The sequence below is a fragment of the Colobus angolensis genome, unplaced genomic scaffold (genome assembly GCF_000951035.1).
Source record: "Colobus angolensis palliatus isolate OR3802 unplaced genomic scaffold, Cang.pa_1.0 Scaffold162, whole genome shotgun sequence".
NCBI lineage: Eukaryota > Metazoa > Chordata > Mammalia > Primates > Cercopithecidae > Colobus > Colobus angolensis.
Window position 1 is genome coordinate 2,439,241 of NW_012114733.1, and position 10,543 is coordinate 2,449,783.

Sequence of the window (10,543 nt, forward strand, 5' to 3'; positions counted from 1 at the left end):
GGAAATACAAAAGATTAAAAACAATATATTCTTAAAGAAGAACAACTGCGAAGACTGTACAAAAAAGTTCAATGTTTAGATTAATGTTAGGAAGAATTGACTTATTTAAAACTAAGTCTTCTAATCTGTTACTATTGAGTCTTTTAATATCCAATTTGCCTTAATGAAGTTTTTATAGCTTTCTGCAGTTGTTACATTTATCCTAGAAATTTGGCATTTTCGTGCTATAGTAAAAGGTGTCTTTTTAAATTTGTATTATCTGTTCATTTCTAGAATATGGAAATTCAGTGAACTTTTCTGTATTAACCTTGAATCCAAAAACTTTAATAAACTAATCTTTTAACTCCAATAATTCTTTTGAAGTTTTCATGTACACCAGAGGTCCTCAACTTTTTTGGCACCAGAGACTGGCTTCATGGAAGACAATTATTCCACGAATAGGGATGGTTGCGGGGATGGTTTTGGGATGAAACTGTTCCACCTCAGATCAGCAAGCATTAGATTCTCATAAGGAATGCACAACCTAGGTACCTCACATGCACGGTTCATAATAGGGTTTGCGCTCCTATGAGAATCTAATGCCACCACTGATCTGACAGGAGGTGGAGTTCAGGCAGTAATGTGAGCAACGGGGAGTGGCTGTAAATACAGAGGAAGCTTTATTTGCTCACCATGCACCTCCTGTGGTGGGGCCCAATTCCTAACAAGCCAAGGACGGGTACCAGTCTGTACACCATTAGATTATTTATAAATAGTGACAGCTGTATTTTTTTTTTATTTCTAGTCCTTATACCTTTTTTCTTCTCCTTGTTGTCTTACTGCCTTCCCTGCAATGTCCACTACATTTTTCAACAGTATCAGTGGCAAAATACATCCCTATCTGTTTTCTGGTCCCAGAAAAAGAGGTTTTTGCATTTCACCATTAAGTAAAATGATTAGTCTAAGCCTTTTGTCACTGTGCTTTATCTAGTTCTATCTTTTATATTTGTAATTTGCTAATTGTCAAAGAAAATATGAATGGGTATCTTCCTCAGATGATCAACGAAGAATGAAATATTAGTATATAGTACTAAGTGTAGTAAGAGTAGTTGACATTTATTGGTGTTTATTTTGGGTAAGGTATTACTCCAAGCATCTCACTTACCTTAAATCACTTACTGGTCATAACAATCATTGAGGTAGATTCTATTAAGATAATGTCTTTCAGATAAAAAACAACAACAACAAAAACTGAGGCTCATAGAAGTAACTTGCCCAAGATCATAAAAATTGTAAGTTGAGAAAATGGGATTTGAATCCCAGGATATCTGTGTTTAGACAACTTCAAAGCAGTAGTGTCACTTCCATAAACCTCCTAAATAGCAATAATATGAGAAATAAATTATACCAAGCTCTAGACACAGAGCTAGGTGCAAACTAGGTGCTCCATAAATGCCAGTTTCTTCAGCTCATCTACTTTTCCCTGAGTCATCAAAAAAGTCATGTATTCCAAATTTTAAAGTTTAATTTGAGCTGATTCCCCTAACATCCGTCACCTCTTGGGCTCTAAAAAAAGAAGATATGATAATGAGTTTATTCCATCCAATTAAACAAGTAATCTGAGTTTCTAAAAATTTCTGACTCAGGGAGATGGAGATCTGACGACACATTTTCCTTCCTTTATTCTCCACTTCAACCTGAAAGCGGCATGGAGTTACAGGACAGAACATATGACATTCCAGCTGCCTTACTGTAAGACTACCTCATCTTTGAAATTCATGTTCCAGCCAAATGCAGCATGATAACAAGAATGACAGTTAATGGTAGTATATTAAACAAGCTCCCAATATTTCATTAAAACTGGTCAGAAAGTCATACTAATTTCCCCTTATGAAGGCATTCTCAAGAACTTCCCTTGCTCTTTCTTACATACACATACAGTTTCAAGTATTATGTTTCTCTAGTTTTCTTTCTAATACTCTTGCAACTATTTGCCTGCTTACGGTCTACATTTGCACACAATGTTTTGCAAATATTTATTTCCCCATTTGCCTCCCTCACAGAAATATGCTTACCTTGATGGAAGGCACTGTGTCATGTTTATGTGTCTAACCCCACCACTTAGCACAGAGCAGCACACAAGTAATGGCTAAATGAATGTTAGTTGAATGAATGAATGCATCAATGAATTTGACCAAGAGTGACTCCTTAGAGAGCTCCAATTTGGTCAATCATCAATTCTATTGACATTCTCTACTTCTGTTGCTGAGAGCACTGTGGCCATGAAAATACAACTGTTTGTCCTTCTGCCTCAGAAATATTACCTCTTTTCTTCATATTATTGTGCTGAAATTTCTTCTTTCAAGCATGTTATCAACTTATTTTCCTTTACCTTACTTTCTGATTTGCTTTTAGCAAATGAATGAAAGCAAGAAGCTGGTTCAAAAGAGTTCAAACTCTGAATGTGTTGCTCACAGTGCTGCTAGAAATCACAGGCTGTGTCTCAGTGCAGTCCTCTGCAAATAAGCATCTAACTACTACAGAAGTCCATGCATATGCCATTTTAAGGTTTTAAATCAGAACAACAAGGAACAGACTTTTTTTTTTTCTTTATCTATTCAGTTCCCCCCAAAAAGGTCTGAGGTTTAATTGAAGCTTGTTGATGATTTTGGCTCAACATCTGCAGTCCCGACTTTGGGGCCTGTGTAAATAGATAGAGGGCATTCAGAAAGCAATCCTACCTGCTGTACTTTCAACCTAACAATATATTTTTGTGATTAAATGCTTTGTGCATGCAGCCATGGAGTGAGAGGCTATGTGTGTGTGTGTTTAGTTGAAATATGGATGTTTTATTTCATTCTGCTTGAACGTAAAAGCAGCTCTCTGAATCGCCTTGGGGTGCTTTTCAAATTCCCTGTGATAGCAACCAGTTGGAATTATGCGCACTCATTTTCTAAATTCTGCAAAGAAAATTGTTGAATTCTCTGTGACATTTACTATAACTCTGTAAATTTATGCTTTTTTTTGCCCCCCCCCACCTCTATCTCCTTTTCAAAAGCATACTTCTCTTGGCTCCATCTCCTTGAATGTTAAATGCTTTTTGAAATCATTCATTTTTATTGTCAGCCATCTTGTTCTGTTTTATTTGCCACAGAATTATTCCATAGTCTAGGCTGATTCTTGGCTGTAAAAAGAGAATACTATTATTTGAGCTGGGATTCTGTCTCATATGTGTTAAGTTTAGTTCAACAATATCAAAATCCTACCCAGATGGATAAAATTCACTCTGAAGTCTTAAAGTAAAAGAAATCCAGTGCATGGAATCCAAAAGTCTGGTTTCCTCATGATTACCCACTTAAATACTTTCCTTGGCTCTCTGTTACCTTAACAGGGTTTCTCATACAGCAAAGTGCCTTAAAATCCCTCAGAGAGATTGTGAAAACTGTGGATTGTGCATGTGCTACTCTCAGAGATTCTGTTTCAATAGGTCTGGATTAGGGCCCCAGAATCTGCATTTCTAAGTGTGCTCCTGGTGAATTAGATGTAGGAGGCACAGGGAACACATTTTGAAAAGCACGGACTACTGGGTGAAATCCAAACTTTAATATTGCACAACACCTTTTATCAGCTATCCCTTCTCTGTCACTCTCCTCTCATTGCCTGACATGGCCCTAAATGTCCACTGTCCGTCTTTGCTGATCTTGCCACTCCTCAAGACATTCTCATGCCCTTATCACTTCTTCACCTTTGAATTTGCCAGAATGCCCTTTCGTTCTAACCCAGGGGATACCTACTCATTCTTAAAGATGTATTTTCTATGTCTCCTTCTTTGTAGAGCCCAGGCTAAGTGAGTCACTTTCAATTTTGTGAATGAATGAATACATGAATGAATCAATGACCACCTATCAAATACCTGGTAAATGCTAAACATTTAAATATATGCAATCTCATTTATCTCTCCCAATCCTACAGAAACCATTCATTCTTCTCATTTCACAGATGAAGACACTGAATGGAGATGATAAGTGACCTTTTCAAAGCTTTAGAACTGTTAGGTACTAGAACAGAGAATCAAACCCAGCTTCGAAAACTCCACGCCCAAGACTCTTTTTCCTCCCCTTCATAGCCTTTCATGACACTTGTTCTCCGAGTTTCCTTATCACTTTACTAATGAGTAATTGTGACCCTAATCACACTTGTTTCTTTACAGGATTCTCCTAGCCACTAGATAGTATCTTCTTCAAGGTCATATGTCAAGCTCTCTACCCAGTAGCTAACAGTAGACATGCATTACGTTAGTCTATTGACCGAATGAATGATGCACTGAACAAATGCAAGCCTGTATTTCTGAGCACTTACTGTGGTAAATTTTTGACACTTCGAGGCTACTCAATATGCATTCTCCTTTATAATAGCACCCTGATTTATACTAAAATAATACCTTTACATACATACCTTTATTGTATGTAATTTTGTAGGGTGAAAAATTCTAAACAAATCTCTTACATGGAAGAACCAGGAAAAGTTTTGAGCAAGTGACTCAAGCACATTCATTTCAGCAATGGCGTCAGTGGTGCCCTTCCAGACAATTCAGGTAAGAAGATAACAGCAGGAGTTTCCACCTTCTGTTTTGCGGAGTTTTGCTGGTTCCCATCTGTCCTCAATCCCATCCTCCAGCATCCCAGAGACCCTGTGAACCCTCCATTCTGAGGTAATAAATCCCCTCTACGAGATAAAGACTATTTCTGTTGCTTGTAGTCAAGAATCATAATTGATATGACTATTATTCAGAAAAGCAATTTTAGCTTTCCTTACTGCACAATATGATTTTTGCAAGCAACCAAAACCTATGGAATTGAACTAAATAAGTAAAAATTGTGTGTTACTCTCAGGACTTGAGCTGTAGTAAGCAACCTTTAACATTAAAATGATTTTAAGGGCTTGTTTTGAGTTGATTATTCATGCTCACCCTTCTTATAACAGAGGAAGCAGAGTCTTTACTCACATTTTTTGACACAGGCCATTTATGATGTCCAGAGGCAATGTAAATTTGTGATTCATATGTATAAATGGCAACAGTGGCCCCTAAGTTTGACATCATTTACCCAAAGGGAGCAATAAGATTTTATGAGTTTTTGCCAATATTTGCTTACTCGCAGATGTGATTAGACAAGGGCAAGTGTTTTCTTAGTACAGAGACTCTGTTGAGAAAACAATGTATTGGATTACATGGCATAATCATAACAATAATAACAAAACCTTATGCAGATTAATATACTTTGAAAGAGAGTATTTAAATCTTTGGATGAAAACCTGAGACTTGAAAGGTATTTTGCTGGTGCATGAATTAAGAGAATAAACTCTTTTCAATAAACCAAATGGCTAATAAAAGCTCTCAAAGCAGAGGATATTCACTCATTCATTCTCTCAACCAATATTTATTGACCACTTGCTGTGTGCTAGGTGCTGGGAATGAAAAGATGAAAAAAACATAGTCCTACAGAGCAGATAATGTCTTATCTGAGTCTAGATAGATGAACAGGATTGTTTCAGCTCACATAGTTTGGTACATGGGAATTATTTTATTTTTTAGTCAATCATCCATCAAAAGTACATAGGTTCTTCCCTGAGCCCATTACTATTTTAAGGTTTTTGACTCAAGTGTCACATCAAAGGATCCTAAATCGTGATTCCTGCCCTAGAGAAACTTATGGTCCATTTAGAAAGATAATGCTGAAACTTTATAGAACAAAAGAGAATGGTCTAAGACAATCCATATCTCAGTAACAGATTGAGTAGCATAGGCTGCAAGTAGTGTAAGACTTCACAGAAGTGAAGTTAGTATGTACTATTACGGTTGGGGAAGGCGTCATGAAGGACATGGGATGTAACATAGAACTGAAAGGAAAAAAAGTCTCAGACTGGAAAGAAACTTAGTGATATCTCAGGCACCTCCACATCCATGACCTACATCCTCTTTCTCAATTTTACAGACTAAGAATCTGAAACTCAAGAGGGTTAAGTGATTTGTACAAATGTAAACAGCCAATGAGTTACAGAGGCAAGATTGAGCTCTCAATCTTAAAAGATTTTGATAGGAATATAAGAAAAAGAAGTTGTTGAGATTGTGTCGAGGAGTAGTGGGAGATAAGAATTAAAAGGTGACGGCCGGGCGTGGTGGCTCAAGCCTGTAATCCCAGCACTTTGGGAGGCCGAGATGGGCGGATCAGGAGGTCAGGAGATCGAGACCATCCTGGCTAACACGGTGAAACCCCGTCTCTACTAAAAAATACGAAAAACTAGCCGGGCGAGGTGGCAGGTGCCTGTAGTCCCAGCTACTCGGGAGGCTGAGGCAGGAGAATGGCGTAAACCCGGGAGGCGGAGCTTGCAGTGAGCTGAGATCCGGCCACTGCACTCCAGCCCGGGCGACAGAGCAAGACTCCGTCTCAAAAAAAAAAAAAAAAAAGAATTAAAAGGTGACACATCCCAGGTGACTATGGAGGTCTTTGAGAGCACGTACAATGACTAAGACTTAAGATTTTAGGAAGAGAGATACAACTGGAAAATTCTCAGCATATAGCAGTCTTACCAATTTGGGGAGGGGAATTGTTTTAGAAAGATAAACAGAAAGAGGAGATTAATTTTAAGACAAATTGAACTAAAGTCATGGCAATAGATCAGCAAGTAAATATTTCGCTCTTTTCCTCATATATTATATTTGAACATCAACACTTAACAACATCTAGGAGACCTGATAATATTTGCATATCACTTAATGTTTTATTTCAATCCAACCTTTTTATTCCCCACTCTGAGACAGAGTCCTCCTCTGTTGCCCAGACTGGAATACAGTGGCACGATCTTAGCTCACTGCAACCTCCAACTCCCGGGTTCAAGCAATTCACCTGCCTCAGCCCTCTGAGTAGCTGAGATTACAGGTGCCTTCTACCACACCTGGCTAATGTTTGTATTTTTAGTAGAGATGGGATTTCACCATGTTGGCCAGGCTGGTCTCAAACTCCTGGCCTCAGGTGATCTGCCCACCTCGCCCTCCCTAAGTGCTGGGATTACAGACGTGAGCCACTGCACCTGGCCTCAATCTAACTTTTTAATGTTCAAAAACTTCTCTTTTAGAAATCCAACCACAGTAAGTATATAACCATCACTAAATAAGAGAAGAATATGGTAGGATTGAGGTGGAAGTGAGGAAGAGTTACAAGAATAAATGCCTTGAAAAACCAAGTCTTGGTGTGAGCTCTAGTAAAATGCAGTGAGCTTAGAGGAAGGGACAAGTAATACATCTTTAATTATAAAACATTGCATTATATTCAATAAACATATATGTACATATTTAATTGAATTAAGATGCCATTTATTGGAAGACATACAATCATTTAATGTATCATTAAAGAAAGAAAAATTACTACTAGTAAAAATATGACACAATATTATGATGCTATTGATTCAGATATACACCAATTTTAGAAATATTGAAATATGAAAAAGTGAAAATGTTAGAATCAATGAAATACCATGATTGCTTAGTGTTAATTAAATCACAACCAATCAGTTTGTGTGTTTCTCTTAGCAACCCCTATAAACTATGTTAGAAAAACAGGCTTCCGTGAGGGAACAAAACATGGTTTACCTGTGATAGACATAAGAATAAATCCCAGGCATGTTCCTTAATAGACCAGTGACTTTGGAGCAAGTTACTAAATTTTTCTGCATTTCGTTTCTATGTAAGTAAAACAGGAGTTTATTACTGCTACTTCACAATCTATTATAAGGATGAAAATAACATATGTAAAATACCTATCATAACATCACCTTATAAATAGTGCTCAAAATTGTCACTTAATGGATTATTTTTACATTCTATAATGCTCACAAACTATTAAAAAATCTAAGAAAACAAGTTAATTTTTAAAATTAGATATTTGACATAAGATAGCCCATACTAAGGCCTTTACAAGTATATCCCACTTTTAGAACATTAGAATGATAAAATTTGGAGTAAAAAAACATAAATAAGGATAATCATGTACATCATCAAAAGATTTTTTGATTTGTAGCAAGTGTAATTTTAGGATTATTTTAAGTAGCATCCCTTCCCTCCATCAAAGTTTATTTAAAATATTATAAATCTCACTAATGTTTGATTTAAACAAAAGTTTTAAAAGCATATCTCTTTAAATAAAAAGAGGTGAATCTTAAATTTAATGGGCATAGAGTTGCAAAACAGGAGCAGGATCATAGAAAAGAAAAGGGAAAGTTTTTGATGGAAACAGACCAAAGTTTGAAAGTGGATTCTGATGCTTACTACCCCGTGATCATAGACAAGTTAACCACTCCCAACCTCAGTAAACTCATCTGTAAAGTGAAAATAATAATAGTCCCTATGACAGATGGTTGTTGCATGAATTCAAATTTGAGAGAAATAAAACATATGAAATGCAGACACAGTGCTGGATATGTATTACAGGTTCAATAAAAGATTAAATAACAGTTCATTCTTTGTTTATATTTTGTCCTCTGAATCCCAGAAGAGATTGAACCTAAAGGTATATCTGCTCATAATTAGTGTTTTTGTTTTTTTTAAAGATGTTGCTGTTAGTGATTTTTCAGATGTCAGGTGCACAATAGTTTCATAATACTCTTCCATTTTTGGCTCTTTGTGGTTCTCAGTCCTTATTTGATTATTTCTTTTGCTTTTTGGGGGGAAGATGACTCCCTGTTTAAATTGCTTGGGGGTTGGGGGGGCCAAGCTAAAAGAGGCAATGCCCTGATGATATCTATCGTATCAGGCTGTAAGTACTGCTTTTCTATAGCAGAGAAAGAGACCAAAAACAAGGAGCATAGATTTCTCTGTGGTAGGTACACTTTACATCAGCTTTTGATAGGACTCTCAGTTCCATCAACATACCTAGCTAGGCTACAGCATTAACAGAGTTGGATTTCTAGAAAAGAAGCCAAAAGACTAAAATTTTCACAATCTTGTGGAGAATTGGTCATAATGGCTTGTTGAATAAATAGTCATTTGGATGCACAAATGGGTGACAGATAAACGGATGGATGTGACAGACTCTCTCTTTTGACCAAACTTGAGTCAGGCTACTCTGAATCCCCTGCTCTACAGGCCTGACGTTGGCCTTCCCTCTCTGTTGAATCCAGTTTGAGCAAGAACCTTGCTAAGCCAGTTTAGTAAGAATCTCCAACCCTTGGTACCTGTTCTCATTCTCCACCCTCAGTATCTTATCACCTTGGGTTGCCTTCAGCAAGAATTCTGTTGAGTCAGTCTAGCAATAATCTCCTCCATCTCTGACATTTCCTCTTACCAATTGTCTATCCACTGACCCCATCCTGCTGCTTGGCTACAAATCCAGCACACCAGGGAGACTATTATTATGGCTATCAGGAAGATATTATCAAGAGTTTGGAGTATGCTCCTTACCCAGGGTCCCCATAAACCAAACAATCTAAAATTAAATATATTAAAGAATGAGGTAGATGAAGAGTCTACTTGCTTGACTAAGTGGTCTTTTCATGAATCTACTACAACTGAATTTTTATAATCTACATTTGATGCATTTCTCTGTAGGCCACAAGTGTCAGCAGCTGTACAAGTACTTTCCTGTTTGGTCGATTATAATATTTAGCATAACTTTCACAAGAGAATTTAAAGTTTGTTGTGTAAGGATAGCCTTTAAAGAAGAATTTGCTGTAGAGCCTATTATGAGGGAGACATTTCTCATCATTGCCTGTTTTACTCTAAACTATTGAAAAAGGACCTAACAAATGATGTCCTTCTAGAAGAGTGAAGGCCTCCTGGCAATGTTCTCTTTAATCCATCATGTGGGATAAGAGAAATTTTGACTGACTATGGGGCAACGTATGTACCACTAAAATTTATTACCTATATTGGGCCTTCATCTTTTATCTATTAAAGTATAAGGTTATTCATGTATAAGGCTGGCTGCAAAATCCTTCACAAATAAAAGTATACCTTATAAATTGCTCACAGAGGCATAAACAAAGAAAGAAAATATTCAAAGATAAGAGTCTCATGATAGTAGATGTTTTGATCTGTGATCTTGGGAAAAGCTGTTCACATCAAGGATGCTATCTTCTTCTGGTAAGAAACTTTCCTGGTTAGTTTTCCTTAAGTTCCAGGAATGTGGAGGGACCTTTCTCAGTTGTGAGATTATGAACCCAAAGTTTGAGTCTCCAAAGTTTTGCTGTAGTGTGGATGGCAAGGACAGTCTTTCTCTGATGTTCTCAGAAGACCCAATCTTTGAGTTTTAGATTGTGAAGCGATTGTCCTCAGTGAGACATAAAAAGATTTCTCTTTTTTTGAGATGGAGTCTCACTCTGTCAAGTGGAGTGGCACGATCTTGGCTCACTGCAAGCTCCGCCTCCCGGGGTCACGCCATTCTCCTGCCTCAGCCTCCCGAGTAGCTGGGACTCCAGGCGCCTGCCACCACACCCGGCTAATTTTTTGTATTTTTAGTAGAGATGGGGTTTCACCATGTTAGCCAGGATGGTCTCGATCTCCTGACCTCGT

The 10,543-nt window shown here is 37.4% G+C and overlaps 1 pseudogene; it reads left to right on the forward strand.

The window, feature by feature from the left end:
• The first annotated feature begins 4,540 nt into the window (after nucleotides 1–4,540).
• Nucleotides 4,541–10,543, forward strand: part of LOC105508486 — a 51,635-nt pseudogene continuing 45,632 nt past the window's right edge.